General features: G+C 37.9%; 1 pseudogene; it reads right to left on the reverse strand.

Moving 5' to 3' along the window:
* The window catches only part of LOC142841596 (prohibitin 1 pseudogene), a 112,660-nt pseudogene extending 102,982 nt beyond the window's left edge, over window positions 1–9,678 (reverse strand).
* Window positions 9,679–23,708: the final 14,030 nt, after the last annotated feature.

Raw genomic sequence — 23,708 nt, forward strand, 5'->3', positions numbered from 1 at the left:
CAACTATAGTGTAAGTTCCATGGACTACAGAGAAGGAGGCATATTCTGTAACATTTAGGTGGCATATTCTCTAAATGCTGATTAAGCTCATTTGATCTATAGAATAATTTAAACCCAGTGTTTCTGTGTTTTTTTCCCAATAGCCTACAGGATGCAGTACCTACGCCATCTCCTTTTATATGTTGGGGTTAGTCTGTGATTTTAAAGCCTTTAGTATTTGTTTTATGAGTTTTTGTGCAACAGTGCTCAGTGTGAATGTGTTTCAAATTATAATATTCTCTTGATAAATAGCTCCCTTAACTAGCATGAAGTAACTTTGTCTCTTCTGACTAATGTTTGTTTGAAGCCTGTTTGGTCTGATATCAGCATAGTGACACATGATTCTGGGTAATATGGCAGACAAGAAATCAGATAATAACAAATGGTTGATTACAGATTGCTTATTAAAGAGAGCACAAATACTTAATCACCCCATCTGCTACTTTTGCAATCCCCAAACTGATCGGATCAACAGCCTAATAAACCTGCTCTACCATATACCCCACAAAAGTTCTCTATCATAGGACTGGGCTTGCAGCTGGAACAACAATGAAAGGAGCAACCACTACCATAGTGGCATGTTACCCCAGATAAACTTGATTAAGAGACACTATCAGGAAATCTAAAATATTATTGTTGGAAGATACTTCACAGAAAGTGCTCCAGCAACTTCTGCCATGGCTACCATCAGTGCCCAAACAGGGCTAGTTAAGATTTAAGGAAATAAGTCTGTATTTAAACATGGTTTTGACATCACACACTCACAAGCTGTTTCAAACTCCCTATGAATGTAAGAATTGTGGCTGAGCAGAGTTTGATTCCGCTACCCATAGCTCGGAGAACAGTCAAGATATCTCTATACAAAACAGAAACTGAAAAAAAAATGACACTTTTTTATTACTACAGGGAGTACACTCCAGTCCAGAAACAATAAAATGAAACAATGGATTACTCAAAGAAAGGGAATCAGTTTTTAGCCCAAGGATCTCATTTGCTTATATTTCTGCCCATGTCTCATCTTTCTCAATGGATATTTTTTGACTACCATTGACTCCATTTTTTTTATATCTCTATCCAAAATCTCCTTCCTCCTCTACAGTTATTTCTTTTCTACATAGAGGAGGAAGGAATTGTAGCAGGCCAACACTGTCCCCTACTGTTTGTACCCTTTGCTATTTTGTTCTCTATCTCCTTTTCTTTTCCTTTCTTTTTGAAAACTTTCTTCCTTCTTTTCTCTTTTCCTGTAGCTATTCCTCTTACTGTTACATCTACCAAAGCCTCACAAATGAACTGGGTTATGAAAATGGGCACATATCTTATCTTTCCCTCCTTCTTTTAGTTTTTATTAAACAACACTCTCATGGATCTACTTCATTTGTTCCTTGTGCTGAAATATTCCTAGTTCTATGTAATCTCTCTGTCCTCAATTTCTTCCTTTCTAATATATATATATATATATATATATATATATATTGATATATATACATATACATATATATCACTATCATTGCTTCCCTCTTCTATTTCCTGTTACATTCATACAAACATAATCATATACAAATTACCTTCGAGGTCCTTTGGTTCATCAACCAATTGGTACATTTTAAGAATCGGTTTTGTAGTCACATGTTACTCTGTTTTTCATATGGGTTGTCTATTGTACAATGACTCTTGCTACAGACTTTTTCCAGCCCACAGGAACAAACAGAACTCAGTACCTGGAGTGTCAATCTGTCATAGCAAAACATTTGCACAATGATACAACAACCTAGTCTATCCTGAACACATCCACTGAAAGAATAGAGAAAACTAGAATTAAAAGGGAAAAAATCACAACAGATCATAACAAGTACTCTAATACCACATTAGAAGACCCAAAACAAGTCTCACTCAATACATAAAAATTGAAACATCATGCATGTTTATCTCACCAAAATTGAATAAAACAAATCAACAGAAAAAGAAACTACTGAAAAATATGTAAATCTGTGGATATTAAACAATATACTATTAAATGATGAATGGGATTTTGCAAAAATCAAGAAGGAAATATAATTGTTCCTAGAAAGAAATGAATGCACAACATATTTACAAAAATGGGAATCAATGAAGAAGGAAGTTTATAGTTCTAAGTTCCTAAACTATATAATTGGAGATCTCAAATAACCTGATGATGAACCTTAAGGCATTTTTTTTTGATTTTTCGAGACAGGGTTTCTCCGTAGCTTTTGGTTCCTGTCCTGGAACTAGCTCTTGTAGACCAGGCTGGCCTCGAACTCTCAGAGATCCACCTGCCTCTGCCTCCCGAGTGCTGGGATTAAAGGCATTCACCACCACCGCCCGGCTCCTTAAGGCATTTTTAAAAATAAGAACAAACTAATCTCCAAGGGAATAGGTGAAGATAAATAATGGAGATCAATGCAGAAATTAATGAAATATAAGTGAAAAAATAAAGAATGGTTCTGTAAAAAAAAATAAAGAAAATTCTTAAACCTATAGTAAAACTAACCAAAAGAATAGGGGAGAAGATTTAAAATACTAAAATGAGATTGAAAATGGAGACATTACAACAGATACTGAGGCAAATTTAGAGAATCATAAGTTCACACATTAAAAGTTTATATTCTGCTAAATATAAATTTCTAAAACAAATGAGTAAATTTGTAGTTGCATTTAACTTACTGGTGTTAAACCAAGATGAAATTAGTAATTTAACCAGCTCTATTTAATCCAGTGCAATAGAAATAGCCACTAAAGTTTTCAATAAAAACACTCAACACCTGAAGGATTCAGCACAAAATTCTACCAGACGTTCAGTGAAAACTGGCTTAGTACAGAAACTATTCAAATTATTCCATAAAATAGAAAAGGAAGAGACATTTCTGAACTCTTATTATGAAGCCACTGTTACTCTGGTACCAAACGATCTAATAAAATAAAAGAATTATGGGCCAATCTCCCTGATGAATATGAATATGGAAATATTCAATAAAATATTTGCAAACTATTTCATAGACCTATTCGATAATTCATCATGGTCAAGTTGGTTTCATCACAGAGCTACTAGGATGATTTTATATATATGACTTGATTCACAACATAAATATACCCAAGAATAGAAATTGTATGATCATTTCAATTGATGTAAAGATAGCCTTTGATAAAATTCAGCACTCTTTCATGAAAGAAGTCTTGGAGAGCATAGGGATGGAGGATATATATCATAGCATAATAAAGATTGTCTATGATAAACTAATAGCCACCATCATGTTAAATGGAGAAAAACTCAAAGCTTTCCCAAGAAGATCAGGAAGAAAATATGGCTATCCATATTTACCAACCCTATTCAACATAATTCTTGAAGTCTCAGATAGAGCAATGAGACAAGATAAGGAAATACAAAAGGGCACGAACAGCAAAGTAACCCTATTTGTATGTGATATGGTTCTATACATGGCAGATGCCAAAGAGTCTATCAGAAAAAAAAAGCAAACTCTTAGAGCTGACAAATGCTTTCATCAAAGTGCCATCTTACACATTTAATATATAAGTCACTAATATTCCTATATACCAAGATAGACTGAGAAAGAATTCAGGGAAACAACCCCTTTCAACCTAGCTTCAAAACTATAAACTATCTTAGAATAACCTAACTGAGGCAGTAATCCCTCATATAATGAAATGTCTAAAACAATCAAAAAGGAATTAAAGAATAAATAAACAGATTGAGAAACTACTCATATACGTGGATTGGTAGGATAAATATAATGAAAGTGACCGTCTTATAGAAGGAAATCTACAGATTCAATGCAATCACCAACAAAATTCTAACATGACTCTTCACAGAAATTGATAAAGTTAATAAAGAAGTAACAAAATTCATGTGGGAACACAAAGAATTCTGAGTAGCCCAGACAATTCTGGCCAATAACACTGTTGGAAATATCATTCCTTATTTAAAGCCATACTGCAAAGCCCTACTAGTAAAAGTGGTATTGCTTCTGGCCTAAAAGAACCAATAAATAGACTAGTGGAATAGAATTTATAAATTCAGATATAAGTGAACATGTGTGCACTTACCCAAGTTTTTCCTGATAAATCAAAAACAAGCTAAAGAAATTACTCAATGATTAAGATCACTTGCTTCTCTTTCAGAGGACCCTAGTTTGGTTCCTCACATACATAATGGATGACTGTCTTAGTTAGGGAGTCTATTTATATGAGGAGACACCATGAACAAATCATAATGAAAAACATTTAATTAGAGATGGCTTACAGATTCAGAGGCTTAGTTCATTATCATCATGGCAGGAAGCATGGTAACTTGCAGGCAGACATGGTGTTAGAGAAGGAGTTGAGAGTTCTCCATCTTGACCTGGAGGCAGCAGAAGGAGACTGTCACACTAGACCTAGCTTGAGCACATAAGACCTTAAGGCTTACCCCCAGAGTGACACAACTCCTCCAACAAGGCCACACCTACTCAAGGCCACACTTCCTAATAGTGCCACTCCCTACGACCAAGCATTCAAACACATAAATCCATGGGAACCATTCCTATTTAAACAACCACATTCCACTCCCCAGCCTCATAGTTTTGTAGCCATAACATAATGCAGAAATGTATTGTCTAATTTCAAAAGTCCCCACAGTCTATTACAATCTCAACAATGTTTAAAAGTCCAAAGTTTCTTCTACAATTTAAACAATCTTTTAACTGTAACCCCCTAAAAATCAATATAAGACAAGTACAGATCATATACTTCCAACATATAATGACACAAATTGGTGGAAAGGGAGCATAATGAGGAAATATGGACCAAAGCAAGACTGATCCACATCACCATGTCTGATGTCAAAGTGCTCTTCAGATCTCCAGCTTTCTTGACTGCAACACACTTCACTCTCTTGGGCTGGTTCCTCTCCCTGTTAGCAGCTCTCCTCAGTAGGTATCCCATGGCGCTGTCATCTTCAACATTTTGGGATCTCCAAGGCAAACTAGGCTTCACCATCACAGCCTCACACAATGGCCTCCCTGAGCCTCCATGAAGGGACACCTCTGAAACATGCCTGGCCTCGTCTGCTTTCCTGAGTCACAGAGGGAGGTTACATAATTCTTTTATCTTTGACTCTAAACCCAGAACTATGTGGCCAAAATTCTGCTGCTAGCAGTGGCTGGAACATGGCTCTCTCATTCAATTACATCACTAGTTTTCTGTTTTGGATGATTTCCTTCATTACCTCTGCTTGGCTGTCCTGAAACTTTCTGTGTAGACCAGGCTGATCTCAAACTCAGAGATCCACCTGCTTCTGCCTCTGGAGAGCTTGGATTAAAGGCATGCACCACCATATCAGGCTCAGATATTCCCTTTAATTCCTTTTCACAAGTTGGAAGCTTAGCTGGGTAGAACCATTCCCTAAGGTCTCCATTCCCTTTATTCCACTCAACATCAAGTTTTCCTTTAATTTCTTTATCTCTTTGAACACAGGATTTATTTCTATTGTACTTCCTGGTGCCCCCCCTTCTCATTGAACTCTACACATACTCTAATTAGTGAGTCTATGGCAGCCTTTACTGTTGAAATCACCACATTGGCTCACAACCAATCATATCTGACACCAGCTCTAAAGAACCTGGTGTTCTGTCTTGACTTTTATGGGTACTATAATCAAGTGAATATATCCAGACAGAATCACAAAATTACACATGGTTAAGGATAAAGTATGTTTTTAAAGAATCCAAAATTATGCTATTGGAGAAAAAGAAGCATCTTTAGCAAATGGGGAAAAGAAAATTATATATTAATTAAGCTTGATTCTTCTCTCTCAGTCTATATATAAATCATTTCTAAATGAATTTCAGACTTTGTTACACTTGAAACTTCTAGAAGAAAGAAAAATATCTGCTCAGGTAAGACTTTCTGAATAACCCCAGAAATAATACCAATAAACAACACCAATAAGTGGGACATCATAAAATTTAAAAGCTTCTATATAACAAAGAGTACAGTCATTTGAGTTATGAGGCAGACCTCAGAATAATAATAATATATATTAGTCAATTAGACAAATGACAGAAGATTAGGGTTTTGAATATATAAGGAACTCAAAATCCTAAACTCAGAAGACAAACCATCAAATTATAAAGTTAAACTTAACTGTGAGTTCTCAGAAGAAGATACACAATGGCTAAGAAATACTTTAACAAATTTTCACCATCTTTGGCCATCAAGAGATTGCAAATTAAAACATTTGAAATTTTGTCTTACTGCAGTTAGAATGATTACAATTAAGAAAACAAAAGACAACAAATGCTGGTGGGGATATGAACAAAGTGAAACCCTTATGCACTGTCAGTGTGAACGCAGATTGGTGTAGTCAATATGAAAATTCTTATGGCAGTTCTTCAGAAAATTCAAGCTAGATATACTGTTCGAACCAACTATTCCACTCCTTGGCACACAGCAGAAGGACCCTATGTCTCACTACCTAGACACAATTATACCAATGTTCATAGTTGCTCTATTAATAATAGTAAGGATATGAAAAGAGCCAAGATATTTATCAACTGATGAATAGAGAATAAAAAACGTGGTATCTATGTGTCATGAAATTTTGTTCAATTGTTATGTTACTCGGGGTTCTCTAGAGTCACAGAACTTAGGACATGAACATATATATATATATGTATATCTATATATATACATATATATGTGTGTGTAAATTGATATATATAAATATATATTAATGTATAAGGGATTTATTGCAATGACTTACAGACTGCTGTTCAACTAATCTAACAATTGCTATTTGTGAATGGAAAGTCCAAGAGTCTAGTACTATCTGAGTTCCAAAACGCTGGGTATCTCAGCTGGTCTTCTGTATATGCTGGAATTCAGAAGAACTAGGCTCCAACAACAGTAAAGGGGTAGATATGCTGGCAAGGCAAGGACAAGTGGGTAAAGAAGAACTAATTAATCCTTCTTCCATTATCCTTACATTGGCTTCCAGTATAAGGTGTGACCCAGCTTAAAGGTGTGTCTTCCGATCTCAAGATCTGGATTAAAGGCATGTGTCATCCTGCCTCAACATCTGGATCAAAACCCTGTGTCTTCCAGTCACAAAATCCAGATCAAAGGCATGTTGTTTTCCTGTCTCAAGATCTATTCATTCCAGGTGTAGTCAAGTTGACAACCCACAATAGCCATCACAGTTTTAAAGACATAATACATGAAAATAACAGGTTAATGGATGCAGCTTGAAAACATTAACTAAGATTACTCAGACTCAGAAAGATGAATATACATTTTGTCACATATGTATGTATCATAACTCGAATCCTGAGGTTTGTGCATTTTATTTTAAGAGCCTGTAGAATTCAGGAAACTAGAAAGGTACTATTTGTGGAGAAGAAAAAGGAAGATATTAAGGAAGGAGTTGCCAGTAGAATTCTGGCATTATAAGATATACCCATAGATGCCATACTGACACAGACACTATGACTTTCTTCAGTTGATTTTTAATTAGGTTTAAAGTGAGTTTCACAGGAAGAAGCTCACTCCAGTATCAGGTCTGAGAAACCTCCCTTTGAGTTGTTTATTAAGAGATACTAGGATACATCCAAATCAGTACAGCCCTTGTTTTCTTTACTCACCTCCCAAAGATTAAAGATATGACCTTATTGCTAGAGACACCATGTAATTTGGACACAGGATTTGGAACATTAAAGCTTGAGTTAACCTGAATGCCTCATATTCCTTTTTAATTAAAAAAATAGGAACTAATTTTCATAATACATATTAAAGGAAAATACAATGGGATATTACAGTCCTAAATATATGCATGAAATATAGGATTATCCAGTTTTGTAACAGAAATATGAAATTTAAAACCACAAATTGACCCAAACACAATGATCATGGGTTATTTCAATGCACCACTGTCACTAATAGACATATCATGTGGAAAAAATAAACTACCAAACCAAAAATCTAAGTACAAAAACTCTGAGGTTAAATGACATCAGAAGCCAAATGGAACAAACATGCTTCCAAAACATTCAACCAAAATGCTAAAGAATACACATTCATTGCAACATATCACAGAACTTTCTCCAAAATAAACCACAGATTAGCACACAAAGCAAATTTAACAAATACAGGAAAATTGAAATTACAACCCACTTTCTTTCTGACCATTGTATATTATGCAGGACATCAGCAGCCAAATGAAAAGGCAGAAAGTACACAAATTTATGGAATCTTAACAACAAACTACTGAAGTAAAACTGTGTGTAGAAAAAGCAGAAATAAGCTTAGGAATTCCTATGACTGAATGAAAATGAAATGCCATTTCAAAAATCTATAAAACACAATTATTACACTCATAAGTGAAAAGTTTATAGCAATTTGGCATATATCAAAATCCTGGCACAATCTCGTATTGAGAACCCAACTATCCACCTGAATGTCTTAAAAAAAGTAAAAAAAAAAAAAATCAACTCTAAAAAAGGTTGAAAGTAGGAAGAGATAATCAATAGAAAGGGGAAAAGTACAATGAATCAGTGAAACAAAGAGTTTATTCTTTTAAAAAGGCTAGCAACATTGGCAAACTTTTAGTCGAATTAAAAAAAAGAGAAATACAGAAAGAATACAAATTAATAAAATTAGAGATGAAATATAAGACATTACAACAGATACTTAGGAAATTAAGAAACTCATAAAGACATACTTTAAAAATCTATATTTTACTAAACTGGGAAATCTAAAAGAAATGAGTGATTTTCTAGATACACAACAATACTTCACATCAAAGTTAAATCAAGATGAAGTTAATAATTTAAACATTCCTTACTTCCAATTAAAAATGCCCATTAATATTGACATTGTTCCAGTCTTCATTATGCAATCATTCCCAGGAGAGACTATTTCAAAGTAGATTTTCTGGATTTTCTGGCATTATAGCTACTACAATCTTTACATCCCCAATTCCAAAATGTTCCATGAGCCATAGATGCAAGAACTGTGTCACAGATGTATTTGCTGTGCTCCCCACAATCTGCTGATCTCTTCGTTGTGTGAAATTGTTATTTTCTATGGTAGTATCCATTTGCTCTAAAGAGAGACATCTTTAGTTGAAACTGGTGGCACAAAATGTTAGTCCCAGCACTCTAGAGGCCGAGGCAGACAGATCTCTGAGCATGAGTCCAGTCTGGTCTAGGGAGTTCCAGGACAGCCAGGGCTACACAGAAAAATTGTGTCAGGAAAAAATAAAAGTGGGGAGAGAGAGAGAGAAGGGAGAGGGAGAAGAGAGAAGGAGATGGAAAGGAAGGAGAGGAGAGAGTTTTCTTTCAATGGGTGTGGTAGCTCCACTTGCCTGTAGGTATAAAGATAAGATTTAGAATGTAGATGCTGCTCTACTCAAGTGGTGGTGGTAGATTATTTCTAAGGTTCATGACCTCACTACCATCAGAAACCTTACTAGGTTTTCAGAACCCAGGCATGACGGCTGTTATTGCCACTGATATGAGCACCACTTCAGTCCCAGCTTGAATCATCTGAGGCCTGTGTTCTAAGTGTGCATTGCCATTAGCAAAAGTGGCTTACCTTAATTCTCCGAGAGTCTGAAAAGGGTACATCCATAGTCTATATTATTTGGAGATTAACATAGACAACCTGACAAACAATTTGAAAGGAAGTATCTTTTGCCCACTGGGGTTTCTGGTACTCTGATTCTTGATAGGGGCATTGTTAGTCAAGTGGTTTGATCTCATTTAATATATACATAGTAAAATTTAGATGAATATTAAACAATATGGTTACTTGAGTCTTTACCAAACAACCATGGTATTGTCTCTCATCTATCCTTCTCTTTCTGTACTGAACTCCCTTCTTCTTCCCCATTTGAACACCCCACTTATTATTTTGTTTTCCACTTCAAATCATCTGTATCCTGCAGTTCCACTGACAAGTTCGCCTCCACCTTTCTTGTCCATTTCTCTTATTTCTTCATGTTGTATACTCACATCTGAGGACTTGAAGCTAGGAGCCATAGATGAGACAGAATTTGTGATGTTTGTCTTTCTGAGTTGAGATTACCTCCCTCAATACAATCTTTTCTATGTCCATCCACTTACCTGCAAATTCTATGGTTTCATTTTTGTTTATAGGTGGGAACTATTCCATTGTGCCAAAAAGAGAGTAGAATTTCGTTGGAACCCAGACCTAGACAACTGTAGGCAATTAATTACTACTGCTAGAAGAATAACACATCTTTTTTAGGGGTAATTGTCTTATTGTCTGCTTTATGCAGAGTGGTCAGCCCATAAACCATTTATAATATAAACAACAACAACCACAACAAAAGAATCTACCAATTTTAAATACATATAGTCTTTTTGTGGTTATAGTTTGTATATGTGTGCATATATAAGCATATATGTGTATTAAACAACACTAATAAGAAGAAGGGACTATCAAATTGGGAGATGGGAGAAATGTGGAAGGGTATTGAAGGAGGGTATATGGGAGGGGCTAGAGAGAGAAACAGTAGGGGGAAAGTGATGTAAATGTATTTCGTGTAAGAACATACTTAAAAACAAACAAATAAATAGAAAATGTTTAAATAGATTCATAATATCCAGTGAGATAGACACAGTAATTAATATTCTTCCAATAAAACAACCCCAGTGCCAGATGGATTCAATGCAAAATTTTACCAGACTTTCAAGGAAGAGTTCTTGCCAACATTCCTCAAAACAGAAAAAGAAAGAACATTTTCAAATTCCTATTATGGAAGCACTATTATTACTTGATATCAAAACCAATCATTCATTTGCCTTATTGCTCTAAGGTCTCAAGTACCATACTGAATACTTAAGAAGAGAGTGAGAAACCTTATTTTGGTCCTGATTTTAGTGGAATTGCTTTGTCTTTCTCTTCATTAATTTTGATGTTGACTATAAGCTTTCTATAAACTTCCTTTGTTGTGCTTAGGTATATCCCTTTTATACCTAATCTCTCCAGGACTTTTACCATAAAGGAGTATTGGATTTGCCAAAGATCTTTTCTTTATCTAATAAGATGTTCATGTAGATTTTGTCTTTGAGTTTGTTTATATGGAGGATTATATCCATTGACTTAAATATGTTGAACTATCCATGAATCTCTGGGATAAATATAACTTGTTAATGGCCGATGTTCTTTTTGATTTGTCTTTGGATTTGGTTTGGAAGTATTTTATTGAGAATTTTTACATCTATCTTCATAAGGAATATTGGTCTGTAATTCTCATTGTTTGGTCTGTTATTTTTGGGAATAATTTAAGACTATTGGCATAAACTCTTCTTTGGAAGTCTTGTAGACTTCTATATTAAAACCCTCAGCTTTTCTTCGGTTGGGAGACTTTATGACTGCTTCTATTTCATTAGCTGTTATTGATCTGTTTAAATTGTGTATCTGATCAATATTTAAGTTTGTTAAGTGGTATATGTAGAAAAAAGTATCAATTACTTTTGGATTTTCCAATTTGATGGAGTACCGATTTTTAAAGTATGACCTAATGATCCATTTGATTTCCTTGATGTCTGTTGTTACGTTCTGCTTTTAGTTTCTGATTCTGTTAGTTTTGATATTTTTCTCTGCCCTCTAGTTAATTTTGTTAAGGGTTTGTTAATCTTATTTTATCAAAGGACCAATTCATTTATTTCATTGACTCTTTCTATTGTTTTGGTGTTGTTTGTTTTTATTTTATGATTTCAACCCAGAGTTTGACTGTTTTTTGTTTCTTTGTTTGCTTTCTTCCCATCTCCTCCTCTTAGGTATGGTTTCTTCTTTTTGTTCTACAGTATTAAAGTGTGCTGTTAAGTTACTAGTATGGGAATTGCTCCCCTTTTTATTCAAGTATTTAGTGCTGGGGACGTGTTTCTTAGAACCTTCTTCATTGAGTACAATAAAATTTTGATATATTCATTTTCATCATTTCTAGAAACATTTTAATTTTTCTTAATTTCTGTGAAGACTCATTTAAAATTAAGTAGTGAGTTTTTCAGTTTCCACAACTTTGTAAGCTTTCTGTTGTGGCTGATAGCAAGTTTTAATCTGTGTTATCCAAATAGAAAAGAGTTATTTTAATTTTCTTGTTTCTGTTGAAATTTGCATTGTGTCCAAATACACGGTCAATTTTGGAGAAAGGTCCATGAACTATTGAGAAGAAGTTATATTCCTTTTTGGTTGGGTGAAATGGTTTGTCACCATCTGTTAGGTTCATTTGGTTTATAATGTCAGTTAGCTCTAGCCGTTTTCTTTTGTTAATTTTTTGACTGGATGACTTGTCTATTGGCAAGTATGGTGTACTGAAGTCTCCTGCTCTCGGTGTGTGAGGATCTATATTAGATTTAAGCTTGTACTAGTATTTCTTCTATTTTTAAATTTATTTAACTTATTTATTTTATGTGCATTGGTATGAGCATGTCAGTTCTCCTGAAGCTGGGGTGACACACAGTTGTGAGCTGCCATGTAGGTGCTAGGAATTGATCCAGAGTCATCTGGAAATTATTCAGTATTCTTAACCACTGAGCCAAGTCTCCAGCCCCTGTAATAGTCTTTCTTTTATAAATTTCGGTACCCTTGTTTTTGGTGCATCCATGTTAACAATTGTGCTGTCCTGTTGGTTGATCTTTATTTTCGATAAGATTGTAGAATTCTTATTTATATTGCCTGATTATTTTCAGTTTGAACTTTATGTTGCCAAATACTAAAATTGCTACACCAGTTTGCTTCTTAGGACCACTTGCTTGGAATATATTTTTCCATCCTTTTACTCTGAGTTCATGTCTATCACTGGTGTCCTTCTTGGGTGTAGCAGAAAGACATTGATTCAGTTTTCAACTCCATACTGTTACTGTGTATCTTTTTTATTTAGGGTAATTGAGACCATTGATGTTGAGTGATATCAATGAGCAGTGTTAGTTATTTTCTGTTATTCCATTATTGTGATGGCTTTATGTGTATGTGTGTATTTGTGTGTGTGTGTGTGTGTGTGTGTGTGTGTGTGTGTGTATGTGTGTGTAGTGCATGCATGCGTGTGTGTATATTTCTATTTTTCATTTGCTAGTCTGTGATTATGGTTTTCCCCTGTTTTCTCTTTAGGTTGGAACTTTCCTTAGAGTACCATCTGTAGGGATCAATTTGTACATAGATACTGTTTAAATTTAGTTTTTATCATAGAACGTCTTATTTTAACAATCTACTGTGATTGACAGCTTTATTGAGTATAGTTGTGTGTTCTAGTATCCGTGGTCTATTAGAATCTGCAGAATATCTGTTCAGGCCCTTCCGAATTTTACAATCTCCACTGAGAAGTCAGATATAATTGTAATAGGTCTGCCTTTATATGTTACTTGGCATATGTCCCTTGCAACTTTTATTTTTTTTTGTTCTGTACACTTACTTAATGTTTTAATTATTATGTGCTGAGGGGACCTTTTTTAATGTACTTTTTTATTGATAAAAGGAGAATAAAAAAAAAAACAAAACAAATTTCCACCTCCTCCCCGCCTCCCATTTCCCTCTCCCTCCTCCCACTCCTCTCCCCTTTCCCCCACCCTTCTCCCCCTCCCCCCCACTCCTCTCCCTGTCCCTCTCCAGTCCAAAGAGCAGTCAGGGTTCCCTGCCCTGTGGTAAGGCCTAGGTCCTCCCCCCTCCGTCCATATCTAGGAAGGTGAACATCCAAACTGGCTAGGCTCCCACCAAGCCAGCACATTAAGTAGGATCAAAACCCCGTGCCATTGTCCTTGGTGTCTCATCAGCCCTCATTGTTCGCCATGTTCAGAGTCCATTTTTATCCCATGCTTTTTCAGTCACAGTCCAGCTGGCCTTGGTGAGCTCCCAGTAGATCAGCTCTACTGTCTCAGTGGGTGGGTGCACCCCTCGTGGTCCCGACTTCTTTGCTCAGTTCTCCCTCCTTCTGCTCCTCATTGGGACCTTGGGAGCTCAGTCCAGTGCTCCAGTGTGGGTCTCTGTCTCTATCTCCATCCATCACCAGATGAAGGTTCTATGATGATATGCAAGATATTCGTCAGTATTGACCTTCTTTTATGGTCCAGTATCTTTGGTGTTCTTTATGCTTCTTGTACCTTAATAGGTACATCCTTCTAAATTTTCTTCTACAATTTGCTGAAAACATTTTCTGTGCTTTTGACCTGGGTGTTTTCTCCTTTCTCTCTTCTTATTTTTTTTTCATTTAGCGAATTTTATTTCTTACATAAAAGATCAATGAAAGAATTTTAATCACATGGGAATAATACCTTGCCTGATGCTGAAGTTTTACAAACTATATGAATCCTAATATGTAGTTACACACAAATACAAGGATGAAACAAGGACTTAGTAGAATTCATGAAGAGCTAAAGAGTTATACAGATCGATTTTTAGAAAAAAAAACATTCTGGTTTTACATGAAAGCTAACATTTTTCCTTAATGAGAAAGTTGTCATTGCCCAGCTTAATTCACCATCCATATTGGCAGTATAAGTTATACAACAAAGTCAAAGTGAAATATCTCTGAGTATAGTTTGTACTGAAGATGATGAAGTTTGAGTACCCGATAAGAGGTTGTGTTGCTATGGGATACAGCTGGAGAACACTCAATAACCCATTGTCTACTGACAGTGGTTAACATTGTCATGCTAACACCACACTGGAAAGTTAAACACCACTGTGGCCTGAAAGCAAGCAGGTATTTGAATAATGCAAAGTATTGTACTTATGGTGAGAATGAACACTTTATTATTCTTAGAGTTTGGCTTTTCTTGTTTACTAAATACTTTGTGTTAGGATTTTTTTCTGTCCCTCCTTCTTTCCTTCCTTTCTATATTTCATAGACTTTTTGTTTTTTTTGTTTTTAAATTATTTTTATTGAGCTATATATTTTTCTCTGCTCCCTCCCCTTCCTCACCTTTCCCCTTTACCCTCTCCTGTAACCTTTATGCTCCCAATTTACTCAGAAGTTCTTGTATTTTTGACCTTCCTATTTAGATCCATGTATATCTCTCTTAGGTTTGTCTTTGTTGTCTAGGTTTCCTGGGGTTGTGGATTGTGGGCTAGTTTTTCTTTGCTTTATGTCTAAAAACCACTTATTTTTTAAAAAAAATTTATTTATTTATTTGTTTATTTATTTATTTATTTATTATGTATACAATATTCTGTCTGTGTGTATGCCTGAAAGCCAGAAGAGGGCACCAGACCTCATTACAGATGGTTGTTAGCCACCATGTGGTTGCTGGGAATTGAACTCAGGAGTTTGAAAGAGCAGGGAATGCTCTTAACCACTGAGCCATCTCTCCAGCCCCTACAAACCACTTATGAGTGAGTACATATTATATTTGTCTTTCTAATTCTGGGTTATCTCACACAGTATTTTTTTTCTAGATCTATCTATTTGCCTACAAGTTTCAACATGCCATTTTTTTACCACTGTGTACTATTCCACTGTGTAAATGTATCACATTTTCTACTTGACATCAAAAGAACAAATAATCCAATAAAAATGGGGTACAGATGTAAACAGAGGAGAGCTCTCAGCAGAGAAATCTAAAATGGCTGAAAGACACTTAAGGAAATGCTCAACATCCTACACATCAGAGAAATGCAAATAAAATCAACTCTGAGATTCCATCTTATATCTGGCAGAATAGTCAAGATCAAAAACACTTATGACAGCTTATGCTGGAGAGGATATGGGGTAAGGGAATGCTCCTCCATTGCTCGTGCCAGTGTAATATTTTTTTGTTTATTTTATGTTTATTATTTTTTTTAGTTGTTGAAAAAAATTTCTGCCTCCTCCCCGTTTCCCATTTCCCTCCCCCTCCTCCCACACCTCGCCCCCCTCCCCTCCTCCTCCCCCCTCCCCCCACTCCATTCTCCCTCCCTCTCAAATGAAGAGCAGTCCAGATTCCCTGCCCTGAGGGAAGTCTAAGGTCCTCCCACTTCTATCCAGGATCAGGAAGGTGAGCATCCAAACTGGCTAGGCTCCCACAAAGCCAGTTCATGTATTAGGATCGAAACCTAGTGCCATTGTCCTTGGCTTCTCATCAGCCTTCACTGTCCGCCATGTTCAGAAAGTCCAGTTTCATCCCATGCTTATTCAGTCCCAGTCCCGCTGGCCTTGGTGAGTTCCCAATAGATCAGTTCCACTGTCACAGTGGGTGGGTGCACCCCTCGTGGTCCTGACTTCCTTGCTCATGTTCTCCCTCCTTCTTCTCCTCATTTGGATCTTAAGAACTCAGTCCGGTGCTCCTATTTGGGTCTCTGTCTCTATCTCGATCCATCGCCAGATGAAGGTTCTAAGGTGATATACAAGATATTCATCAGTATGGCTATAGGATAGGGTCATTTCAGGTTCCCTCTCCTCAGTTGCTCAAGGTACTAGCTGGGGACATCTCCCTGGACACCTGCAAGCCCCTCTAGAGTCAAGTCTCTTGCCAACCCTAAGACGGCTCCATTAATTAGGATATATATTTCTCTGCTCCTGTATCCACCCTTCCTTTATCCCAACTATCCCATTCCCCCAAGCTCCCCCATCCTCCACTTCTCACGTTTCTCACCCCAATTCCCCTTAGCCCCATGCCACCTCACCCCCAAGTTCCCAGTTTTTGCCCGGCAATCTTGTCTACTTTCCATATCCAGGCGGATGACTGTGTGTTTTTCTTTGTCTTCACCTTCTTATTTAGCTTCTCTAGGATCACAAATTATATGTTCAATGTCCTTTATTTATGGCTAGAAACCAATTATGAGTGAGTACATCCCATGTTCATCTTTTGGGGTCTGGGATACCTTACTCAGGATAGTGTTTTCTATTTCCATCCATTTGCATGCAAAATTTGAGAAGTCATTGTTACCGCTGAGTAGTACTCTAACATGTATATATTCCACACTTTCTTCGTCCATTCTTCCATTGAAGGGCATCTAGGTTGTTTCCAGGTTCTGGCTATTACAAATAATGCTGCTATGAACATGAACAAATGCTTTTGTAATATGATAGGGCATCTCTTGGGTATATTCCCAAGAGTGGTATTACTGGATTTTGGCGTAGGTTGATCCCGAATTTCCTGAGAAACTGCCACACTATTTCCAAAGTGGTTGCACAAGTTTAAGGTCCTCTATTATTTTCATATAATTCACTTTTGAGTCGATTTCTTCTAATTCTTCTGGAGTAGGGTATACAATTCTTCTTATTTCGGGATCCCTGGATTCTGGTGATGTCATGTTGCCTTTCAGGTTGTTAGAGGAATTCTTGCATTGGTTCCTTCCCATCTCTTCCTTCAAATGGAGCCAGGAGAGGCCTGGTGTCTTGGTCCAGTCTTTGCTGTGACTGACTCTCTGAGTGTATCTCCTCAGTGTAGAAGCAGGAACCGTTCCCGGACAGATGGAACTCCTCAGCACCAAAACATGGACGCCTGGTAGTCCAATGACCTGAGGACAAAAGGGTGAACATGGGGGGCAGGGCGGTGTCGAGTTGAACACAGGAGACCCTGCTGCACAAGCTGAAGGTGCCCGCGCTCCCTTTCAGGGGTCCTTGAGGCCTGCCCAGTGGGCAGGCACTCACCGCTCTGGGTGGCAGGCAGGGTGAGGTCCAGTGGAGCACAGGAGACCCTGCAGTACAAGTTCCTGCTGTCCTCTCTGGTTTATGGGAGAATGTGGTGATGGTGTGTTAACTGCTAATAATTTCTTCTGAGATCCTGAGAGATGTGTCCATTGTCGTTTCCAGGTGAAATGTAGAGATATGTGAAGATCCGTAGTTAGTTTACTTGCTTATCTAGCTGGAATAACTAGCATTTTCTTGGGAAATATCTATTGAAATAGAGAGCCTTGGATAAAACAATAAGTTGAGGGAAAAAAGATTTTAAGAGGAAGATCTGTGTGATTTACTGGAAATAAGATTAATGGATAAGTAGCCTGGCGGTGGTGGCGCACGCCTTTAATCCCAGCACTTGGGAGGCAGAGGCAGGCGGATCTCTGTGAGTTCAAGACCAGCCTGGTCTACAAGAGCTAGTTCCAGGACAGGCTCCAAAAACCACAGAGTAACCCTGTCTCGAAAAACCAAAATCAAAACAAAAAAAAAAAAAAAGATTAATGGATAAGTGAGGTCAACACAGGTAGTCTGCTGTAGATCTGGGAATGAGACTGGGGAATTGGATTTAGAGAAATTGAGGGAGAGGTGAATATCTATCTGCAGGTTACATACCTGCTTCACTGGCCAGATTATATATTTTTAAAATGATCAATGTTCTTAGGCATTGTGTACATGCAAATTAAGACTACTTGGAGATTTCACCTTATTGCTGTCAGAATAGTTAGTATTGATGAAACTACTGACAACACGTGCTTATGTGGATTTGGGTAAAGCAGAAAACTTAGTGCTGGTGGGAATATAAATTAATATAATCACTGTGTAAATTACTATGAATGTTGATGCAAAAGTTGAAAATAATCTGTTACATTATCCTACTATTACCGTCTTGGTCATATACTCCAAAGATTCTCCATCCTACTACAGAATATACTTGCTCATCCCTGTTCATTGCTGCAGTATTCACAATAAACAGAGAATGGAAATCACCTAGTTACCCATTTTATAATAAATGGATAATAAAAGTATGCTATATTTATTTAATAGAAAATTGCCAGCTGTTAAGAAAACTAATATTAGAAAATCTTTGCATAAATAAATGGATCCGGAAACAATTATTCATGGTTAGGTAACCCAGAGTCCAAAAGAAAATTTTGCATGTTTTGTCTCATTTGTGGCTATTAACTTTGAGTCTCTAGAGGTATTCTGTTGGGCTAAAATTATCTCAGGGCCTATATCTTGAGGCCTATAAGACAAAAAAGCCTGGCTTGAGTTCAGGGCCCAGACTTTGAGGCCTGTAAGACAGAGAAAATCCTGGCTTGAGTTTGAGTGACAATGAGACAGTAAAAATTAGGTAGATGCCCCTCCAGCTAGAGGGAGGATTTGGCTGCCTCTCACTGTCTTGAGGTACCTCCACATCATACCATGTCACTTAAACTATATAAGCTGATGCTCACAGTAACAAACTGAGTTCCTGCTTTGACTCTGCTCCCTTTTGCATCAGATTGTCCTGCATTTGGGACTGCAGATCTGATTGTCCTGCATGGTGGGGCTGTGAGAATAGGCAAATAATGCACTCACCTTTCCCTGGGGAATAAGGAGGTTCAAGAAGCCAGCAACTGGCACCGAATGTGGGGCACTAGTACCAAGGCAAAGTAGTCTCAAGGTGAGTGGGACCCCTTGATGGGTAACACAGCTTTGGGGGAGGAGACAGGCAAAGAGGAGCAGGAAGAGGTCAAAGATCGGGAGAGGTCTAAAGAATCGAAAAGTAATCAATTAACCAAAAGAACAGGAGGAAAGGAGTCAAATGAGAGTGAAGAAGGTCAAAAATGGGCGCAACTTACTGAAGAGTGGTCCCAGGGGGGAGGAATATGGAAGGCAGAGGCAAGGACACAAAGGAAAGCAAATATTGCCTGTGGCAAGGAGTGGCCGCCTCCTTATGTTCCCAGCTGCTCTAGAAAGGATAAAATAGGAGAGGGGAATGGGACAGATAAGGGGGCTCCATCCTTGCCAGGAGGAAATGAATATACCACCTTCCAGGAGGAACGTGGAGCAGAGTCTCCAGGGGATAGTTTCACTGAGGCCTATAGGGCTAGGGTTTAACAGCCCCAAGCCTTCCTGGTCAAAGTTGCCCCTGGCCCTAATTGTGACCTAGCCTAGTATCCTTGGGAATCTATGGACCTGAAAGAATTGAGGAAGGCACTGGCTGAAGATGACCCCAACTCCCCTTGGGCCATGACCCTCCTTTAGGAGGTAGTCTACCTTCCTTCTGTCCCAAAGGACTGGTATGATGTGGCCAAGGCTACCCTGGGGGAATCCCAATATGTTAAATGGACATCCTTCTTTAAGGAGGCCTGTCACACTACAGCAGAGTTCAACAGAGCGGCCAAACCCCCAATTGCCATCACTTATTCAATACTAACTGGTACGGGCGAAGGCTTTTCCGCTGGGGTCCACCAAGCTAGGATTGCAGGTCTGTATCAGAACCAAGTTAGACAAGCCTGAAGGCCTGGGCCAAGCTAGAGGAAAGACCCACGGAATCACCTAGAGATGGCACAATGCAAAAACCGGGAAAGCCGCTTCTGGACTTTATTGTCATCTTCAGACCGGTCTTGAGAGGAATTTGCCCTCTGGTGGGCTTAGAGACCAATTTACTAAGCTCCTAGTCTGGGAAGGTGTGAACGAAGATACAAGGATGGCTTGTGCTGGCCTTAGGGAAGGGTCCATGAGACAGTGGGTTGTGGCATCGCAAAATGTCGGGACCCAGTCACATACCAACGAGACTCCTGTGGCGGCCCTTCAGACCCAGACCCAAACTCTAGCCTCTTCTATTACTTAAGCCCTGGAGGCTGGACAGCAAAAGCAAACACCTGGGAAATGTTTCTTATGTGGTCATCTGGGGCATTTTAAGAGGGATTTCCCACAAAAGGGCAATAAGACCCACGTGTGGAAGGAACCCTTTCTATTTCCCTGCCCTTGCTGCCACAAAGGGTACCACTGGGGCTCAGATTGCTGCACCTAATTTGCTATGAATGGGAAACCCATAACAAATCAACCTTTAAATTAGATGGAGGAGCGCCTTCCTGCCCCCTTTAACCAAAGAAAGGAGAGATGCACCTTCAGTTAACTGGACCATTCCAGTGGTAGAGTGGTTCCAACCCAGTATGACTATGACGTCTGGGAGGCGCAAAGATTCCAATGCCTGACAGACACAGGAGCTGACAGGACGGTCCTCAGAAAAGGAGAGGTCCCGACCAGCTGGGATCTCATAACCAGGCTGCCTCTCATGGGGGTTGGAGGTAGGTCTACGTCTCAAGAAATGGCCAGTCCCATAACTTGGGTGGGGCCATATGGAGACAAAGGAAAGTTCAGGCCTCTAATGCTCCCGACATTGTCTGCAAACCTCCTGGGACAAGTTTTATTAGGACAAATGGATGCTGTTATTATCACTGACCACCTAGCCTTTTATGATGATAAGACAGAGCAAGGTGTCATCCAGCAGACTCCGACACCTGGATTCACCCCCCAAAGTAGAGGCCACTGTCCCCAGGGTATCCCCTCCCCTCATTACGTGAGCACCTGGTAAGCTGTTACAGGTTGAGTAATGGCCATTACCTGAAATTAAACTTAAGATACTCAAGGAAATAACCAGAAATCTGCTTAAAGAAGGACAGATAATGCCCTCTATGAACCCCTGTAACAGCCCTGTGTTTGTGATACATAAGCCTAATGGGACCTGGAGAATGTTACAATGATCATGTTAACTCTTCTCACTAGAACCAAAGTCCAGGCAGCAAGCCCCAACCAACCCCAGAAGGTGTCATGGATCCTATCAAGTGCTAGCACTGGAGGGATCCTAAAGCAGACTTCTCAGATAATGACACCCTGGACATGGTAGACTGACCTGATTGATGTGTGATCTCTGTGATTTGGTACATGGGAGCTGAGTGATAGGAGACTCAGTCAAGGAGATATTGATTATTGTTAGATGTTGGGAAATGAATAATTAGTATTCTCTCAGAGTATAGCTCCTGATATGTCAACCACACTCCAGTCAAAAGCCACATCCACAAAGATATTTGGGTGGCACAAATTGACCTTGATGAATAAAAAACTAGACACAAAATTGGGCTGAAAAGGATACGTAGCTGGATCTGGGAAGCTATGGTAGAAAGAGGACAACTATGATCAACACAAATTATACAAATTTCCCAAAAATGTACTAAAAATTATTTTAAAAGAAAAACTATAATGGATATTGAAAGTACAAATATCTATTTTCTTTGAATTTCTGTTCATCGTTGAGGTGTATACTTTATTAAAGATGTGACAAACTTAGCAGAGACATTTGTTTTGAATGTGAAATATAAAAGAATATTTTATGAAAAAATTATGTCACTCTAAAAGAAGAGAGGGTCAGCCATACAAAATTAGCTTAATAAGAATATATCAAGTGGATAGAAAAATGAATAGCTTAATAAGAATATATCAAGTGGAAAGAAAAATGACAATGAATTCATCACAGTGGATGTCAGTTGTATTTTTTCATCCTCCAGATCTTCATATAATCATTTCTAAGTCCTTATTGGGAGAAATTGTGGAAAAATTAACTAGATGTTTCCATGGAAACCTCTGAAGAAACAAGGATAAAAAGTATGATAGTATGTTTCATTAACGGGTGAAAATGCACACACACACATTTTTGTCTGTCTACTTACATCTGGACTTGTGAATGTCTGATGCATCATACTAGAAGAAATAGAACCTTCAGTATCTATTAGAGACTCAAGAGCATATATCTGTAAAATTAAAACATCTGTTACACCTACTATACTCAAAGTTTATATGTGTATATGCACCTTGTCTTATTGAATCAACAGAGCAATTACATAAGTTAGTTCCTTTTTTAGCTGTTATGAAATTAAGGCCCATAGAAATTAAAAGAAATTTAACAAAGATCAAAAGGTAGCATATGTTTAAGCCCAGATATTTACTTATTTTATATTATTGGCTTATTTCATTTGTACTAAATATTATTACAATATACTTATATATGAATATAATATAGACTGACTCATGACCCATTTTCTCCCACTGTCAGTACCTCCCCATTTTGCCCCATTCCTTTTGTTACATTGATCTTTACTACTTGCTTATTTATTATCTATTTTAGCTAGCATAAAAGTATTGGGTTTCATTATGACATTTTCAATCAAAATTCGTTTAGTCTATTCTTCTGCTCTTCTCTCTATACCTTTACCTCTTTGTACCTTTGCAATGGCAGGAATCTATTCTTTTCTTATAAGAACTCTTCTTCAATGAATCCTGAATCTTTACACAAAAGTGTGATACTATCATGTGGATACATGTTCCCAGGATACACTTGATCCTGCCCTGGTAGTCACCAGTGCAATATCCTGTTATTATCCCACACTCAATGTATTTCACAGGGCTACCCTATGACTCTCATTTTGCTGATTCCTAGATTTCAGAACTTTTCACAGAGTTCCATCACTGGTCAAGGAAGTGTGTTCAAGGTACAAGCACATGATAGTGAATAACCAGAAGACACACAGATGAATGCAATCACAGAGCAAAATTTATCCTTTTTATCAAACAAAATTGTATGGCCCCTATACAACTGGCAAGGCCAATGCAATGTTCTGGTGCAACATCTTCTACAAAGCCCTGTGTAAGATTGTTAAGGTCAAATATCTATTGAGAGAAAACAGACTGCAAGTCTCTTTCAAGAATCACAGATCCTACACAGAACGATACACAGGGGGTATTGGTGATCCTGCTGCTGCTGTCTGTCATAGCCCTGACCTCCTGGACTAGGAAGCCTACCTCTCCAGGAAACCTAGTCTTAGGAAAGTGCGTGACCAAACTTGAAAATACAGTGGGTGTCCAGGTGAAGGCCGTGAGTGGGCACAAGCAATAGATCCTACCTGAAGTAGTCAGTTACAGCCATGACACCAACAGATAAGAAGAAGATGGCACTGAGGAAGAAGGCAAAGAGAAACACAACCTGAGCCACTAGCAC

The sequence above is a fragment of the Microtus pennsylvanicus genome, chromosome X, assembly GCF_037038515.1.
Source record: "Microtus pennsylvanicus isolate mMicPen1 chromosome X, mMicPen1.hap1, whole genome shotgun sequence".
Classification (NCBI taxonomy): Eukaryota; Metazoa; Chordata; class Mammalia; order Rodentia; family Cricetidae; genus Microtus; species Microtus pennsylvanicus.